At 55.4% G+C, this 17,447-nt stretch overlaps 2 long non-coding RNA genes across 2 annotated transcripts; one reads left to right on the top strand and one right to left on the bottom strand.

Annotated features, from left to right (window-relative positions):
• The first annotated feature begins 288 nt into the window (after window positions 1-288).
• On the top strand, window positions 289-1,621 carry LOC135408066 (uncharacterized). The gene is made up of 3 exons (XR_010427217.1): window positions 289-429; window positions 1,031-1,170; window positions 1,284-1,621. It is a non-coding gene; the product is annotated as an uncharacterized LOC135408066 (long non-coding RNA).
• Window positions 1,622-12,778: 11,157 nt separating this feature from the next.
• On the bottom strand, window positions 12,779-15,024 carry LOC135408067 (uncharacterized). The gene is made up of 3 exons (XR_010427218.1): window positions 14,969-15,024; window positions 13,897-13,982; window positions 12,779-13,235 (listed from the first exon to the last, which is right to left on the bottom strand). It is a non-coding gene; the product is annotated as an uncharacterized LOC135408067 (long non-coding RNA).
• Between the last annotated feature and the right edge of the window lie 2,423 nt (window positions 15,025-17,447).

Raw genomic sequence — 17,447 nt, 5'->3', positions numbered from 1 at the left:
AAAAGGGGGAAAAGCAAAAGAAAGACAAAAACAAAAGCAAAGAAAAAGGGCCGCGGCAGCGAGAGGCTCCCGCGGCGCTGCTGCCTCCCCGCGCACTGCCCGAGCAAACGGCCGCGGGGGCGAGTTCCGGCGCTTAAATACCCCCGCCCCGACCCGCCCCCTGCCCGTCCCCGCCCCGCGCACCTGGACGGGCCCCGCCTCGCACACCTGTGCGGGCCCCGCTCCGCCCCGGCCCCGCCCCGGCCCCGCCCCGGCCGCGCCGTTTAAAGCCGGCAGAGCCGCGCTCGTCCCGAGTCTGTGGAGGAACCTCGTACCGGGATGCTGCGGGAGCGATCGGCGCGTCGGAAGACCGAGGGTGGCGATGGAGCTCGGCAGGAGGACCGGGACAAGGATCGGGGCCAGGACCGGGACCGCGACCGGAGGAGCGAGGTTGGTTTGGGGCTGGGATGGGGCTCGGCATCCGGACGGGGACCAGGATCGGTGCCGGGCTCATCCCAGCCCGGCCTCGCCGCCTGTGCCCCGGCAACGCGGGCGAGAAGAGCCGCTCCGGGCCGGGCGCTGGGGCCGAGCGCGGCGGGGCCGCTCGGGCCGGGGCTCTGCCGGGGCCCGGTCGGGGGAGAACGGCGGCGCGTTCGTCGTGTCGACGCGGAGCCGGGGCTGGGACCGGCCGGGGCGCGGGGACACGCCGGGCCGGCCCCGGGACCCCCGAGGAGGGGTGCCGCCCGTACCCCCCGCGGGATCGGAGCTTCCCCGCTCGGGCACCCCCGAGGCCACCGCACCCGCTCCCGGGGCGAACATCGCCCGTCTCCCCCTTAAACGCGGCCCCAGGAGGTTCCCACCCCCAGGGCCCCCCGGGAACGAGGGATCTGGGGCCCGCCGGGGCTCCGGCCACGGGCCCGCTCCGGCCGCGGGGAGCTGGGGGCCTGCCGGGGAGGGAAGAACGGCGGCAGCCCTTTCCCCGTTCCTCCCGTGCTCCGGGACCCCGAGCAGAGCTGCTCGTTTGTCCCCGTGTCCCTGTGTCTGTCCTCAGGCGGCCCCAGGAGCTGGCACTGACCGTGCCGCGGGTCGGGCACAGGCTGCTCCCAGCTCTGCCTGCGGAACTTCGGCAATTACCGACAGCAGTTCTTTGCCCTGCCATCCAGAAGGTGCGGCTCATCTGACACCAGCCAGGTGAGACCTGAGGCTCTCCTTCCTCTCCCCCGCTTTCTCGGCAACTCGCACCCTCCCGGGGCAAACCCTCTGGTTTTCAAAATCCCGTTGAAACATTTCCTCTTGATTTGCAGACGGGGAAGGCCCTGCCTGGGAGGGAAACGGCTACAGGGGAGGAAACCAAGAAATGCTCCAACCGGATGGTGCTGCGCGAGTCAAAAGAGGGGCAAGACCGCGGGCAAATACAGTCAGGAAATGAGCTTTTATTCAATCTCTGCAGGAGCCCTTCGCAGCCACGGGCCGGAGGGAGCGCGGCCGGCTGGGCTGTGCCCGGCTGGGGACGGGCACCAATTCATCGCTGCCCTGCTCAGGGAGGTTTTCCGGCCCCGTCCGGGCTTCACCCAACGGCTGCAAAGGTGCTCGTGCGGCATCCGAGCTCATTTCCAGGGATAAAGGAGCCAAACGAGTCCGGAGGGATTCCTCGCTCCGAGGCAAAGGCGTTTGGTCGAGTGTCGCCGCCTGGTCCCGCCTGCGGGGGAGCGTCTCCTCCAGGTGAGCCTTCGGAACCCAAAATGCCGGGGGGGCTCAGGTCGGGGCCGCTTTTCGGGCCCGGAGTTGGACGGAGCCCTCGGCGGCTCCCGCTTCCCGCCAGGAACGTTCTCGGGGCTCCCTGGGCAGTCCCAGCTGGGCAGGGAACGCGGGCCGGGAGGAGGTCGGAGCGACAGACAGCGACCCAGCCCTGCTTGGGCTTCCTATTGCCAGGGGATGGAGGAGCTGTGCCCTGGAGCTGTGCCCTACAGCCCCCGTGGGGTGGGCACGGGGAAAGGGCTGCCCGCGGCTCCTCAGCCGGGCGCTGCTCTGAACGGGCCCCCTGAGATGCCTCACCCTGGACACGCCCCAGCGCCAGCCCCAAAGGACCCAAAGAATCCAGCTGGCACTCGGCAGTGTCGGCACGGCGGGGCTGCAGAGCAGCGCGGGCAGCCATTCCCAGGGCCCACCTCCCAGAGCTCCCCCGCGCCCCCCACGGGTGTCCCGCCCGCCCCAAATCCCTGCCCTTCCAGCCGGAGGCCAGCAGCCAGCAGCAGCCTTAAAGCCAGGGCCATGTGCCCTCAGCGGCACTAAATCCCGAGCAAGAGCCCTCGGAGATGCCTGAAAAGAAAAGAGGGTGCTTGGAGAAAGTTGGGCTTGGATGCAATTCGCAGTTTTTCGGGGACCCAACCGCACCTGCAGAACCCGTGGACAGCTGGAACAGGTGGGTCAGAGCCGAGGTGCCCTGAAGGCAGGGCTGTGCATCCCTTTCCTCGGGGAAAAGAACTCCCCGGGGCCGCTCCCGAGGCTCGGAAGGGACAGCGGCTTCCCGCCCGGACAGACGTCCTCGCCCGTGCTCAGGGGCTGCCTCGCCCCGGGCCGGGAGCGCGTCCGGCCCCCGCCTTCTCCTGGGCCAACACATCCCCTGGAGCCCGGCCCGGGGCGGAAAACCGGCCCAATTCCAGGGAACTCGCTCAAGTCCCCCCAGGGACACCAGCGGGGCTGGGGGAGGAGGGTTATAAACAGCAAAGTCTGTGGAATATCAACCTGTCCTTGTCCCGATCCCGCTGAGCAAACCTGGAACCGTGGCTGCTTCCTGGCAAACCTGGCGTTAGAGCGGCAGCTCTGCGGGGGAACAGCCGGGCTCCAGGAGGCACTGGGAGGCTGTTCCAGCAGGAATTCGGCAAGGAATTGCGGGCTGTAGGTAGAATTCATCCAAACCTGCAAAGCTGAGACCGGCACCCAAACCTGGGCCCCCTGCAGAGAACAATCTTTGTGCTGCCGTGTCGGCCAAAGCCGCTGCCCAACAGTCCCCTCGTTTGACTTTCTAGGTGAATTGTGCACAAGCCAGTCCCCCATTCCCTATCCAGGCTGGGAGTGCTCGTGCCCTTGGCACAGATGGCTCTGGCTGGGCAGGAACTGAGAGCAGGACGTGGGGCAGAGTGGATCAGCTGCCCAGGGAACATCCAGGAGATGAAGCTACGGGATCCTCATTCCAATCAAGGGAACACATTCTGTCTCTGGCAGAAGCCGGGAGCCAAAGCAGATCCCGCCTGGCCAGGCTGGGGGGCAGCAGTTGGATCCACTCTGGGGGAAAGCCCCTGTGCCTGCCAGGAGCTCTGACTCTGTTTGTCCTGCCAGCTCTGACCAGTGTCAGGGCCACTGGGAGGGATTCAGAATCCACAGAAATCCCAAATCCTACTGAGGGACTCAATCAAAGGAAGAAAGTAATTTTTGTCATAAAAAGATTAAAAAAACTGTTAAAAATTCTAGGACAGCAATCCTGGGATTCTCAGGAAACTTAGTAGTGCTCTTGGTTCCATTTCAATGGATCTTTAGTCCGTCAATGAGCAGCTTGGAGAACTTCCCCTGGGATTTAGAGGCTGAGCAGGGTTTGCTTTGGATTGCCTGGCACCTCTGGCCCCAGCTGGTGCAAACACAACTTGGGCCAATGTGGTTAAACACACTTTCCTACAAAAACAGTTGCTGTATCCCCTAGAAACTACCCCAAGTTTGCAGACAAAACCTTCATCTCTGTCCCTCCTCAGTTATCCCAGGTTTTCCAAGCTGGTGCAAACACAACTTGGGCCAATGTGGTTAAACACACTTTCCTACAAAAACAGTTGCTGTATCCCCTAGAAATAAGCCTAAGTCTGCAGCTAAAACCTTCATCTCGGTCCCTCCTCAGTTATCCCAGGTTTTCCTGGCTGGGAGCTGCAAGGAGGCTGTAAATTGAAAGGCAGAAAGAGAAGATCTGTCAGCAAAAGGCACAAAGAAGGGGACAGGTTTCAAAAAACATTTCTGCAATCTAATGAATAACTCTTTCCAGTTTCCCAGGGAGAAGAACAGGAACTCACAGCCACCAAGGCCTGACAGTCCCCTGCAGCCAGAGCTCAGCACACACCCAGAGAGGCAATTCCAGCATCTAAAAGAAAAAAAAGAAGAAAAAAGTGATTTATTTTGTTTTCAAGTTATTTTAAGTTGTTCCAAGCAAAGCAAGCCTTGCTCTGGTTTCAGTTGGGTGAACAGGGAGCGCTGGGCACAGGGCACGTCATTAATGCCCAGGGGATGGGGCTTTGTGGGGGAGGGAAGAGCAGCTGATGGAGTTGCCCAGTCCAATTCCTGCCCCAGGCCTGACTGGCCCAGGACAAACCCTCTGGCAGGCAGTGGTTTTGTTCCCTCTCATGGTCAGTGCCCAGTGTGTCCCTGTGGGCAGTGCCAGGCTGGGGACAGGCACACGCAGCTGGCAGCACTCTCTGCCCCAAACAGCCTCGGGGGGCAGCGCAGCCCCGGGGATCGAGGGGGGCTGGAGGCGGCCCAGGAAAGGACCCCCCGCTCCCCCCGGGGCAGCTCCACAGCCCCCCTGCCCTCTCTGCCACGGGGGCCCCGCTGCTCCCCCGGCTGGCACAGAGCCCCCTGCCCATGGCTGGCAAATCAGGGCCAGGGCTCGGCCTCGCTGCAGCCGCCCCACACAGGAGCAACTCAGGGATCAGCCCAACATTTCCCTGCTTGGCCACTGCAGAGACCCTCAGTTCACCTCAACAGGTTCCTTCTCTTCCCAGCAGGTTACCTGAACTTTAACACCCACAACTGTCTGTCTGTCACCACTCATCACATCAGGTTACCTCAGTGTGTTCATTCCCTGCCCTGCAGAGAATGAAGCTCCTTTTTAACCCCCAAACTTTCCCCTTCCAGCCCACTCCTGATTACCTCTTTTTGAACACAAAATTGAGTCATTCTCTCCCTGAGTTTACCTACCTTTTAAATCCCAGAGTCTTCCCTACCTGCACACTCCTGATTACCTCTTTAGGACCTCCAAATATTCATGCTCTGCCCTGCAGATTTGCTCAAGTGGGACCCCCAAAATTTCCCTACCTCTCCACAGCTGATCACCTCATGTATACCTAAATATGTTCATGCTCTACCCTACAGACCACCTCAAGTTTACTCTCAAAACTTCCCCCACCTGCTCACCACTGACTACCTCCTTTTGACCTCCAAATATTCATTCTCCACCCTGGAGGGTTTCTCTAGTTTTACCTGTCCACTGATGACTGCCTTAGTTTATCCCAAAATGTTCATTCTCTCTGCCAGACACTACCACACATTTTACCCCCAGAACCTTCCCTGGGCCCACTGTGGTGTCCACTCCTGATTGCCTCCTCTGCACCTCTCAGGATTCATTCTGGACCCTGGAGATTACCTCAGAGATTTCTGCCCTGAATCTCCCCACCTGGCCACCACTGATTACCTCAGTTGACCTCCTGATGTCCTTTCTCTCCCCTGGAGATAACCTCCTTAAAAACCCCCCAAGTTTTAACTCAAAATATTCCTTCTGTCCCCTGGACATTACCTCAAGTTTTACCCCTGTAATTTTCCCCATATGTCCACAACTGATTACCCCAGTTTACCTCAGGATGTACATTCTCTGCTCCACGTGACCTCAACGTTTACAAACACAAATTTTCCCTCCTTGCCCATCACTGACTGCCTCACTTTACCCCAAGGTATTCATTCTCTCTGCTACAGATTTTACTCCCAAAATTCTCCTTACCTACCCACATGTAATCAGCTCCTCTGTACAAATACATGTTCATTCTCTACCCTGTGGGCTACCCCAAGTTTACCCTAAAACACTTCCCAACTGTCCACCACTGAGTACCTCATTTATCCTTCAAAATATTCATTCTCTGCCCTGGACATTCCCTCAAGTTTTACCCCCAAAGGTTTCCCCTCCTGCCCACCCCTGACTGCCTCAGTGTCCATCAGGAGGTACATCCTCTCTGCTACAGGTGACCTCACTCTGGACCCACTGCATTTTCCCGACCTCTCCACATCTCAGCAACTCACTTCTACATCAAGATGTTCATTCTCTACCCAGCACACCACCTCCAGTTTACTCTCAACACTTTCCCCACCTCTCCACCACCCAGGAACTCATTTTCACCTCAGAAGATTCACTCTCTGCCCTGCAGATTCCCACAAGTTTTACCCCCCACATTTTCCCTGCAGGTCCGCAAGGTTTACCCCAGTTTACCCCAGGAGGTGCATTCTCTCTTCTCCACAAGACCTCTGATTTTACAAACACAAATTTTCCCTCCCTGCCCACCACTGACTGCCTCACTGGACCTCAAAAGCCTCATTTTCTCCCCTAGGTGACATCCACACTTACCCTCACAGTTTTCCCTGCTTGCAAACTACTTATTACCTCATTTTTACCTCCAAACATTCATCCTCTGCCACACAGATGACCTCAAAGTTTCCCCCAAAACCTCCTCACCTGTCCACTACTGTTTGCCCCAGTTTACCCCAGGAGGTGCATTCTCTCTCCTCCACATTACCTCAGGTTTGACAAACAAAGATTTCCCTCCCTGCCCACTGCTGACTGCCTCACCTTACCCCAAAAGATTCATTCTCTCTGGGACAGATTGCCCCACATTTTACTCCCAACATCTGCCTTACCTGTCCACGTCTGACCAGCTCCTTTGTACCTACAGAGGGTCATTCTGCACCCCACACACACCTCAGGCTTATCTCAAACCTCTCCCCACCTGTCTGCCACCCAGTGCCTCATCTTTACCTCAACAGGTTCCTTCTCTTCACAGCAGATTACCTGAACTTTAACACCCACAATTGTCTGTGTCTCTCACCACTCATCACCTCAGGTTACCTCAGTGTGTTCATTCCCTGCCCTGCAGAGAATGAACCTCCTTTTTAACCCCCAAACTTTCCCCTTCCAGCCCACTCCTGATTACCTCTTTTTGAACACAAGAGTCATTCTCTCCCCAGAGTCTTCCCTACTGCACACTCCTGATTGCCTCTTTTGGACCTCCAAATATTCATTCTCTGCCCTGCAGCTTTGCTCAAGTTTCACCCTCAGAAATTCCTCTGCCTGTCCCCCTACTGACTGCCTCACTTTGTGGGGGTCAAATCTGTGGCAATGTGCAGCAGAGAGAAGGAATATTTTGCAACAATTTTCCCTACAAGTCCACCACTGAGTACCTCATGTTCATCTCTCAATATTCATTCTCTACCGTGCAGATTACCTCAGATATTTCCCTCCCAATTTTCCCCATATGTCCACAACTGATTACCCCAGTTTACCTCAGGATGTACATTCTCTCTGCTCCACGTGACCTCAAATTTTACAAACAGAATTTTTCCCTACCTGCCCAACACTGACTGCCTCACTTCACACCAAGATATTCATTCTCTCTGCTACAGATTGCCCAGATTTTACTCCCAAAATTCTCCTTACCTACCCACATGTAATCAGCTCCTCGGTACAAATACATGTTCATTCTCTACCCTGTGGGCTACCCCAAGTTTACCCTAAAACACTCCCCAGCTGTCCACCACTGAGTACCTCATTTATCCTTCAAAATATTCACTCTCTGCCCTGGACGTTCCCTCAAGTTTTAACCCCAAAGGTTTCCCCCCCTCCTGCCCACCCCTGACTGTCTCAGTGTCCATCAGGAGGTACATCCTCTCTGCTACAGGTGACCTGAAATTTTACAAACACAAATTTTCCCGACCTGCCCACCACTCACTGCCTCACTTTACCTCTAAATGGTCCTTCTGTCCTCTACAGATGAGATCAAGTCTTACCCCCAACATTTCCCTTCCTCTACATCACCAATTATCTCTTCCTGACACCCCAAATTTCCATTCCATCCCTACACATTCCCTGAGTGTTTCCCTCCCAAGCATCCTTCCCTTCTTCCCTGTCTAATAACTCACACTCCAGCCCCAGGCTCTCCACTCCCCCCTCAGTGGGACCCCTCCAAAATGCCACCTCCCTCCCCTCTGCAGCACCTCACCTTTTCCTACACAAACAGTTGCTGGGTCCCCTCAAAATTACATTTCTGCAATCTAATGAATAACTCTTTCCAGTTTCCCAGGGAGAAGAACAGGAACTCACAGCCACCAAGGCCTGACAGTCCCCTGCAGCCAGAGCTCAGCACACACCCAGAGAGGCAATTCCAGCATCTAAAAGAAAAAAAAGAAGAAAAAAGTGATTTATTTTGGTTTCAAGTTATTTTAAGTTGTTCCAAGCAAAGCAAGCCTTGCTCTGGTTTCAGTTGGGTGAACAGGGAGCGCTGGGCACAGGGCACGTCATTAATGCCCAGGGGATGGGGCTTTGTGGGGGAGGGAAGAGCAGCTGATGGAGTTGCCCAGTCCAATTCCTGCCCCAGGCCTGACTGGCCCAGGACAAACCCTCTGGCAGGCAGTGGTTTTGTTCCCTCTCATGGTCAGTGCCCAGTGTGTCCCTGTGGGCAGTGCCAGGCTGGGGACAGGCACACGCAGCTGGCAGCACTCTCTGCTCCAAAGACACTTCTGGCCTCCTTGGCAAACTGCCTCTGACACTTGGTTTTCTTCAGGAGAAATTAAGGAATTGCTCATGGCAGTTTGGAGATGAAGTTATCCCAAAGGGAAGGAAAGAACAAATATTCCTGTCAGAGCCCTTGGGATCTGCTGGGCTGAATTGGGAAGGGCCCATTATCTGCAGAGCAAATACAGGACAACCTCAAACACAAAGCCCAGCCTGTCCAGTGGGGTGTGAAAGCACCACTGGGACAAACCTCCACTCTCCTGATTCTTTTCAGGGACTGCTCCAATCCAGCTCTGAAGCTGCCAAGCCCAAACTGTCCCCAGTGCTCTGGAACAACAGGATCTTCTCAGGGATGATGCATTGGAAGCACAGTCCCAGCAAACACTCCCAGACACACAGAGGCACAACTGGAGCTCATGGCTGGGGCTGGGAAGGGCTGCAAGGAGGACACAACTCCCAGGTAGGGCAGCCTCGGCAGCAACAGCAGCAAATTCCCAGCTTGGATGGCAAAGCAGAGAGACAAAGGCTGGCAATGCCCATGGCATTGGTAGCTTTCCCTTCTGCTCCCTGTGGGGCCACAGCCCGGGAGGAAATCTCCAAGGGGGACAGAAGACCTCAGGAGGCAACAAAAGACAGCAGCGTCTGTTGCCCTGGTCCTGTTCCAACTCAGCCTGCGGGCCCAAACCTTCCCCCTCCAGGGAAACACTGACCTTCCCGGTGTCAGGCTGGAACACAGCCCTCATTCTCACCTTCCACACGCTCCCAGGCTCACCTCAAATTCAGGACAAGGGGCCAAAGGCCCCTCGGGCCGGGGCTCTCTCTGTCTCTGCGGGCTCAGGGACTGCAGCCACCAGGGCCCTCCAGCACGGACAGCCTGGACCCAGAGCAGATCCCTGGGCATTAGCAGCGTCCTGGGCATCCCTGGAGACAGAAACCATCAGCCTCTGGGATAGCACTTCATTGCCAGCACACACAGCCTGCCAAATTTAGGGGGGCAGCTCTCGGACCACAAAGCCCAGTCTGACCCAGTTCTCCTGGGCACCAACACGGACTCCACAAACCCACCAGAATGAGAATGTTCTGCTGCTTTGACAAACTTCAGCCCAGCTTTGCAAACCTCAGTCCCTGCAGCTCCTGCTCTCCAGAGCCCCGTTCAGGGCTGGCTCCAGTTCCCTGGAGAACCTGCCCCAGCCCCACTCTGGGCCAGCCTGAGCAGAAGCCACTGGACTGCACAAGGAAGAACCCTCCCCTGGCTGCTGCAGCTGGAGGGAGATCCAGCTCCCAATGGAATCCTGGCAACAGCCTCCCAGAGGGTCTCTCCACAGCCCTTGGCAGTGGCTCAGAATGGCAGCAGCTCCAGTGCCAGCTGGGTCCCTGCACGAGTCCTTGTCCCAGCCCTGCCACACGGACACACACGGGAGACACCCACGGGCACACAGGCCTTGCCTGCACAATTCCTCACCCACAGCTGAGGGAAAGCCACACAATAGTAAGAAATACCCTGGGCTGAAAGCACTCATCACTCCAGTCCATCAGGACTTGGAGGCAGTTGGGGAGGCAACAGACCCAAATTCTAATCCTACCTCTACATTTCTAACAGGTTCTCTTAGAAAGATCCTGGACAGGAACTCGGACAACAGAACCCAAACACTGCACAAGTAATAGCAGAAGGTTTGCCAGGAAGAACAGAAGTTCCTTGTTTTCCTTAACGCTCTGGGACTGTAGGACCCAATCTTTGCAACCAAGGGACACCAGAGATGTGATTAATACTTAAACCTCTCCACCATGGTTCTGTCTCAGAGAACTGGGCCAGCCCTGAGCTACTCCCAGGTGCCTGCAGTGCTTTGGGGAGGGGCAGGACAATGTCCCACTTCTGCTTGGAAACATTCCAGATGAGGAAAAGCCACTTCCCTTCTCTCTCTCTGACCCAGAACCAGAACAGTCCTGTGGGACAACACGGACTATGCACGGATGGCCCGAGTCAGTGGGGGGAAAAAAACCTAAACAAACCAAACCACCCCAAATTTCAAGATAAAAACAGGCTGCTTCCTTAATAGGAACACACCAAACTCATTGAAGCCAGAGAGAAAATTACAAACAAACAAACAAACAAAAGACCCAAAGAGATACTTTGCATTGATCATTCCGAAGGAAATTCTCCACAGATCAGAAGCAAGTACCAATACTTTGTCCTCTATTGAAAATTAATGACTTGAGGGGCTGGACATGTCCAGTGAGGGTTCAGGGCTCTGGTGGGTCCTTTATGGCTGATCCCGACCGGCCCAGGCCAAACCCAACCACCCCCATCCCTGCTCCATCCCAAACCTGGGGGCAACATTCAGACAGTTTGGAAACACTGCCCTTCCCTGCTACTCCGTCCTTCCTTACATATCCAGTGCTCAGGGAGCAAATGCCAACAGCAGGAGGAGAGAAACGTGTCCCTCTGACTTACCCCACCCCACGGGCAGCACCAGGAGCCCCCAGCCCGGCCGGCGGGGCTGCAGCCTCTTGCCTTTGGCTGCTCCCAGCCCAGGGCACTTGGCAGAGCTGGGCTGGAGCAGGGCTTTGGCCTGGCCTGGAAGAGAGGAGAACAAGGCAATTAAGGGCACTGGGCAAGTCAAAGGCTCCTGCCCTTCACCCTTCTCTTCAATTGCTCACTAGAGAGTTTTAGCCATGAAAAATCCAGGGGGGACAACAAATAAAATGGGACCTTTTCCACCATTTTTATTCCTCTCTACTTCAGGCACTAAAAGGAGGCTCATCTTTCTTACTGCATTCCTTGCCCCATTTGAACAGAACCCTTTTCATTCCAAACCTCCCATGGGAGTCAGTCAATCCTCTGCCATTGGACTTTGGGCAAAGGAAGAGACACCTGGGACAATGGAGCCCAGGAAATGAGGGAGAGAAACCTGACAGGGAAAGGATTCAAGGCACTCCAGAACTCAGAAATATGTTCATGCCTTGCCAGCCCACCCCCATTCTGTGCCACCCACCTGAGCTGGGCAGGTGAGGCCAAGGCTCCCCTTCCTGCTGCCAGTCACTGTCCCACCACATGGATCCCCATGCTGGGCAGCACTTGGAAAAACTTGGGAAAGACAAAAGGGAAATGGCACAGTCTGTCAGAAAACATGTCTGTGAACAAACCTTCTGCACAAATGTAATCCCATCCCTCTGCTCCAATAAACCCAGGGCAGGCAGGTCTCTCCAGCCCAGGGAGAACAGGAAGGAGAACTGCAGGAACACAGGCAGGCACAGGCAGCTCTGGGCACTGATTCCCTGCAGACCTCTCTGCACTTGGGGCTCTTGGCACTTCATTTATAAAGAATGGGGGGCAGCAGCCCAGGAATGCCCCTCAAAAACACAGAGAGAGAACAGGAACAGGGGTTGTTTGGGAACAGGCTGTGTGTCCAGCAGGGATGGGAACTGGAAACACGGGAGGCTGGAGGAAGGCAGGGGGTGAGCACGGGCCTGCCTTGGATGGATCCTTTTTCCCTTTGCTCAGGAGCCTCAGCTCCACCCTGTCTGAGAGCACCAGGGAACTGCTGCAGGGGAAGAGTTCATTTAGGCACAAGCCAGTGATGCAGCCACCGGGGCAGGGCAAGAGGGGAGAGGAACTGACACAAAAATGACACAATCACCACTGAAAGGGACTTTATTGAGCTGCAACACAAACACATTCACAGCCCGCCAGGGCAAGAGGTGCCCCCAGGACCACCAACACAGCAGCTGGGCTGGCAGGAACACCCTCTTCTCAAGTTATGGAGCCAAGGGCTCACAGTTGGGATCCACTCTAAAGATGCACTCAGGCATCAGGGCCAAGTCCTGCCCAGTCACTGCAGACAGTTCAGCCCCAGCAGCAGTGGCATTTTCTGCCTCTCCCTCCAACATTATTTGGGACCCAACAGCTCAAGGCTGTGGAATTTCAGCTTCATAAATGTTTTATAAAGTTGTACTTCCTGAGAACTGGTGCATTTTTGAGTCTTCCTGACTCTTCCAGGGCTGCACTTGCCAGGATCCTTTGGGCCTGGTGTTTTGCTGACAGGCAGGGCACTCCAGAAAACAACTCCTCACCAGTCATGGAATAACAGGAACAGCTAGAATCAGAGTGGGGAAAGGAATTCTGTTATCCTGATGATGTTGGGCTGCAGGACACAGGCAGCAGGTACCCAACAGTTGGACCGATATTCGCCTCGGGAGGATGGTGCCAAACTGTGCCATCCCCTGCCCCAGCTGATCCCTTTGCTCTTTTGGCAGCACTTCCCAGAACAGCCCAGCAGGCAGAGGCCAGGGGACGGCCCTGCTGCTGTGACACTGGGGCTGGGACTGGCACCGCTCACACAGGGGGACAACGATGCCAGGGAGACCCCCCGGACCCAGCACCGTAAGGGAAACTACAGCACTGCATGGCAACAGTGCTCCCAGCCCCTGGAATCACATCCATCCAATCCCACTGAGGGCACCAACAGCCGCCCGCACAATGAGCCCGACAGACCCCGGCCCTGCCAGAGAGTCCCCCCGGGCACAAAGGGACACTGACCCCTGGGCAAGGGCCATTTGCTTCCCACGTCACCTTGTCCTGGGGTCCTGGTTTGGAGCTGCTTTTCCATCTCCATCCAAATCAAACCAAGGCACCCGACCCAGGCACCTTTTCCAGGGAACTGCCCGGGCCAACAGCATCGCCCAGAGGGACCACAAGGGCTGTGAGGATGGCCAGGATCCACAGGTTCTGTAAGATATCAAGCTAAAACATGGCAATATCATTCCCTCCACTAACATTTATTCACAGGAACATATTCCCATTTTCCTTGTCTGCATTTAATCACTAATTCCGTGAGGGTGGCACTTGGGAGCCAAGTAGCCAAACCACTGCCAACTGACCCCAAATCCCTACAAACCTGACACTGCCCTAGTTCTTCCTGTTTCATTCCCACAGGTACAGTGTCTCACTCAGCACATGGACTACTTTTGCCTCCCCCCTTTGTGACTTCAAACTCCCTCTGGCACGGGTTATAAGCTCCTGCTTTCCAAAAGTGCTTCCCACTGACAGATGTGGCTGACCCAGCAGTGAGCCATGCATGCTCCCTCTCTGCTCCCAGCACTTGCTCTGGGGCTTTTCCCCATTTCCCCAGTGATTTGTGCTCACTGTCCAGGGGATCTACACTTGTTGCTTCAACCACAGGGCCGGTGGCAACTCCCTCCCGAGGCCTCGCTCCTGCCCCGACCCCTGCTCTGGCTCTGCCTTGGATCCACCATCTCCATTCCATGGGGCTGCCTTCCTGAGCAGGGCCTGGCCTGGGCATCCTGGAGGAGCTTTTTACCCAAGGCCTTAGGGGGATTTCAGGCCCTCTTAGCATTTGTTAAGTTCCCACTAAAGCCCAAGAACATACTCAGAGCCGCTTCTCCAACAGGGTCTATCTTGGGCTGGCTTCCAGTAACTTCCTATTCCCAAATCCTAAGGGCACTTCCTTCCTACCTGTAACAGTTCATTAGGATACATGCCCAGAATAAAGACAAGTGCCACAAGCATTCAAACACACAAGGTACCTTTATTACAGTGAGAATAATAATAATAATAAACTTAGCAAAGAGAATCAAAAGTTAAAAAAGGATACAAATGAACTGCCTTATTGTGTGGCATTAAAACAAATACTAAGAACAGCATTCAATACAGTATAATCTTAACTAGTAAAAAGGGAGTCAAAGGGATACCAAAAAGGATCATAACACAATCTTATGGATAACTATTAACACGATATTTGGTTAGTAATAGGGGAAATTAAAGGGAAAATATTATGAATACTAAATAAAGGGTATTAAAGGAACACTAAAGGATATTTAAAGTCTTCTTTCTCGATTGCCTCCTCTCACTAACCTGTGCCCACCCCCACAGCCAGGCAGGGCTGTCAGGATCTGCAGCAGCTGGTCGGTGCCCATCCCTTAGCGGGCGTCCCCGCGGAGCAACACAGGCTTGGTGGCAGGATGAGGATCGCTCAGCTCAGCAGTCCTGACAGCCCATTTGATCAGCTCCACATTACACCACGTAGGGCCAGGACGCAGTGTAAGGGGAGGCCTGACTGGCAGCCAAACCCCGCCTGATCATTGCCTGGTGGCAACAGTCTGGGCCTGCCCTACTTGTAGGGCAAGGGGCCAGCAACCCCTGCCCACATCATCTTCCTCTCACCATCATCTTTCTCACCCCTAGGTATGACCTCTCCCATGGTGTTTCAAAGGTACATGTACCTACCTTGCAAGATGTAGCAGAACCAAGGAAGAACTCAGCTCTGATAACAGGGGATATCAGGCTGACTTGCTGAAAAGCACAATGGACCTTACAATTAGCTTGTGCCATCAAGTTACATTGTACCACACTCCAGCTGGTTTCACAACCTAATATGATTTCTTTCTCACGCCTCTATGCTCCATTGATCATCTAATTCAAAAGTACCCCCCTTACATTACCCTACTTCTGCCAGAGGCTCCAATTGGCATCATTAGCACTGGCAGGAACCTTCCGTTCCCCCTCTGGAGCTCGTATTGGCCACAGGTCTGGAGCCTGTTGAATTGCTCCCTGAGCTGTTTCCAACCCTCCCTGCTGCTCATTTCCCACTCAAACTCACACTTCTGCCCTGGGACTTTATGGCCCAGGCCAAGGATTGGTCCCAAAGGAGGACCTTGTTGTCACCAAAAGCCAAACCAACCAATAAACTGCTGGGCTTCCACCTTGCTCTGGGGGTGACCAAGCCTGAAGTCTCCTGCCTAGTCCTGGGCAACAGTTCCTGGGGACCACAACACCTCTGAGTTCCTAAAACTATCACAGGTTGGGCAGGTGCTTGAATTCTGTCTGGATTAACTCCCCCCTTCCTTTCCATGTGCTGCCCTACTCATTCTAATGGTGCTTGTACTCCCTGAACCATTCCCTCACCCATCCAACCATCCCTTGTGCCCTCTCTGGCAAGGACAGTGGGTCCAGGTGTTCTGCCACGCTCCCAGGGCAGAGGGTGGGACTGTGGAGCCACCCTCGAGGGGGGAAACGTGCCCTGCCTGCCCTGCCCAGGGAAAGGGAACTGCCCCCAGTGTTCCCCAGCACAAGGCACCCTTGGGAATATCCACTGCAATGGGACACTCAGGGACAGCAACAAGCACTGCACAAGGCTGCTCTGGCACAGGACCAATTTTAAGCTCAGCTTTTCTCTGGACCACTGCACTTTGTTTCCCACCTCATCCTGCAGTCAGAACTTGCTGTCCTTGCAACTTTTTAGGGTGACCATAAATTACAGAGACCTCTGCTCCAGCATCCACAAGGGCCTGAACCATCTGACAGGATCCATTTTTCCAGGGAATTCAAAGCTCCACCTGAGGACCAGGGTCTTTTCTCGCCCACCCCTGTGCTGCAGCTTGGCTTCCATCTCACTCTGCTTTCAGTTCTCTCCATGGTTGAACATTGGCAGCCCTGGCCCTGGGCGGAGCTCGGCATCCTGATCCCATCCCTCCTGGCCCCGGAACCGCTGGCTCAGCAATGGGGGGCCCTCCATTGCCAAGGGCACAGTCCCGTCGGGGCTCACGGGGGGAGCAGGAGGTCGAAGGCTCCATCCCTGCTGCTACAACCTTCCACCACTACAGCCAACAGAGGGGCCTCTCCAGCCCTGCCTCCCAAGGCATCCTGAACAAACCCATCCCAACTCCACAGGACAAACTGCTCCCTTTCTGCACAGTCCAGGCTACTCTCAGGAATGCCTGAATCCATTACAGGGACCTTGCTTTGAGCTCCCCAGGGCCGGGCACCCCGAGGATCTCCCCGAATAATCCTTTCGGTGCGCGCTGGAGTCCTCGGGGTGCCCCAACCCGGGGGGCACCAACAGCACTGTCCCTCCAGGGGGCCAATTTGGTCTCAAGCTTGCCATGGACAGCCCAAAAGGCATTTCAAGAGGCCTTCTTTGGAACCCACCAACGGGGACGGGAAGGAAGCCACAAGAAGGCCTCATTTCTAAAGGCAGGGGGTCTTGCCTGTGTCCCAGACTGGTCCGGGGATCTGAGGCCCTTCCCGAGAAAATCTCGGTGCCGGCGTGAAGGGCCAGAGATCCCTTGGAGCCACGGGAGAGCAGGCACAGAGTCCCTCCTGCAGGGCCAATTCTGCTGCCTCAACTCAGCTCTTCAAAGAAGCCTCTAAGACTCAGCTGGTGAGTTTCAGAAGCCAGGCATTCCTTGCTTACAACACCCTGCCATGATCCCAGCCCCACGGGTGCCCTAGCAATCAGCTCCCAAAGGGCACACACAGGTATCTCTACTACAGCTGCTGGGAGGGGTCAGCATTACAGGAGGATTCATTTTCCTTCCCTGCATTCCTGTTCCACAATCAGGACATTTTCCAACACTTATCACCATACACACCTACCCTTAGAAGGTTTCCAAGGGGCTTCACTAAGGGCCTTCCCAGGTCTGCTCTGTCTGGAGCCCTCAAAGTCCTCAGTGCCTGTCTTAGGAACCTCAACACAACTCACCTGCTTACACAGCAACTTGCTGCTGCTTGGCTGCTGCCTCACTTTAATTCTTTCTTCACCTCCCTTGGTTGGTCCCTTTCAATCTCTTGGCTCAGCTCTGTGCAGTTTCCAGGCTACATCCCACTGCAAAAAGGATCAGCTCTTGTTACATCTCAACATGCACATATCATTCCCACTTTATACTTGACCCTAAGGATCCACTTTGTTCTGCTCACCAATCAAAAGGAGCTTTCTGAACTCAAGAAAAAGAGACCCCAGGTCCTTTTTCTGCAACTTCAGCTGCTATCAATGTGACCCAGAAGACCTGGAAAGGCCCTTCCCACTTCACCTGCAGGGCTGGCAGTGCCACCACTGGACACGGACCCACTGGCTGGGCAGGAACGGAGGGGCTGGGGCATCCAATCCATCGGCCCAGGTGGCACCAGGAGTTCCTGGAGTTC

The sequence above is a fragment of the Pseudopipra pipra genome, unplaced genomic scaffold (assembly GCF_036250125.1).
Source record: "Pseudopipra pipra isolate bDixPip1 unplaced genomic scaffold, bDixPip1.hap1 HAP1_SCAFFOLD_163, whole genome shotgun sequence".
Taxonomy (NCBI): Eukaryota; Metazoa; Chordata; class Aves; order Passeriformes; family Pipridae; genus Pseudopipra; species Pseudopipra pipra.
This window is presented reverse-complemented; position numbering and strand designations above follow the sequence as displayed.